Source organism: Oncorhynchus kisutch, linkage group LG30 (genome assembly GCF_002021735.2).
Source record: "Oncorhynchus kisutch isolate 150728-3 linkage group LG30, Okis_V2, whole genome shotgun sequence".
NCBI lineage: Eukaryota > Metazoa > Chordata > Actinopteri > Salmoniformes > Salmonidae > Oncorhynchus > Oncorhynchus kisutch.
In genome coordinates, this window is record NC_034203.2 from 39,784,675 (window position 1) to 39,786,309 (window position 1,635).

Below are 1,635 nucleotides of genomic sequence, written 5' to 3' on the forward strand. Positions count from 1 at the left end.
GCTGCTTCGGGAATGACTGTTCAAGAGCGTCAAACCTGCCACACCACTGCGCAGCATTCGAGATCTCAAACAGACCGCCATATCAATTGCCAATTTAGTAGCCTATGTATCTGTCAACATATTTAGACTGATAACATCAAAAATCGAATCCTGGGTTAGACAGGAAAACCTGTTGAGAAGTGAGCTGCCAACGACAGGGTTTACAGCATCAGTACCCTAGATCAGGGTGTTTTCAAACCGCTCTTCAGGGACCCCAAGACGTTTCAAGTTATATCAGGTGTGCTAGCTCTAGAAGAGATCAAATACATGGAATGGCTGGGGGTCCCAGAGGAGCGGTTAACGCCTGCCCTACATGCCATCTCCTGCAGCTGGCTCCAGAGGTACCGCCCGGCACCTGACTCCGAGTGCATTTTGAGTAGTAAGCCTAAAGCAACCGACCGTAGATGAAAGTCGTGTGATGTGTGTTTGGGACAGCCGAAAGTCAGACACTGTTTTTGTTTAACAGAGCAGATACCTTTGGGAAACCGGGCCCAGATCAACATTTTTTTTTAAATGTTGAAATAGCCATGTATCTAACCTCCATATCACACACTCACAACCTGAAATCATAATATAATATTATTTGTGTACACATTGTACAATCAATCAGTGAGCGAGAGACTCAAATATCACATTTATTTGTATATATCCACTGTACACATAAATCATGGCAAATTGGTTAATGTTTCAGTCATCTCTTTGGTCATGTGGGTTAAACAGAAACAGCCTAATGATTGGTTGACATTAGAGTCTCCCACAATGCAGGTAATGGCTGCAAGATGAAGTACGTGAAGAGAAACTGCAGAAAATTGCAGTCAAAACTTCATGACCTTCGATCACATGATTTTTTACAAGTTCCTGCAGTCCACATGTAGGCGCAATTCGAAAAAAATGTATCCCAGAGTGCAACACAGTTTGAAAGGTGGTGATCAATGATATCGAAGATGGTCACCGACTTGACAAAAGTGATCCACTCGAAGGCGCACTCTGGTTTCTGACCACTCTGACATTATACCACTAACTTTTAACATTCAAAAGGCACGAATTGGTAGCTTCGTACGAACCATCCTGATCTCGCATGCTTAAATGTAAGCTGGTTCGTACAAGGCTACCGAATGGGTGGAATGACCCAGTAGGTGTCATACTGTAAATAGATTGGCATCATTCAGCGCTCTTTTGACACACAGACACCGTGAACTAAAAGCATCTTAAGGCCAAGTTCATCGTTAGAACCTTCATAGGACCATCGTTAAATCCCTGAGCTGTTTCCCAAAACCATCGTTATTAAAATTGCACCTGAAAACACTTGTAATCCAACACCTGCCTCAGGCCTCCCAGATGGCGCAGCAGTCTGCATCTCAGTGCTAGAGGCGTCGCTACAGACCCGGGTTCGATCCCGGGCTGTATCACAACCAGCCGTCCCGTAGGGCGGCGCACAATTGGCCCAGCGTTGTCCTAGTTAGAGGAGGGCTTTACAAGTAGGCCATCATTATAAATAAGAATTTGTTCTTAACTGACTTGGCTAGTTAAATAAAAACTTGTAGAACAGCTAAGTGAGTTGCTTTTTTGCCCTTCCTCATCACGTTATACACAGAA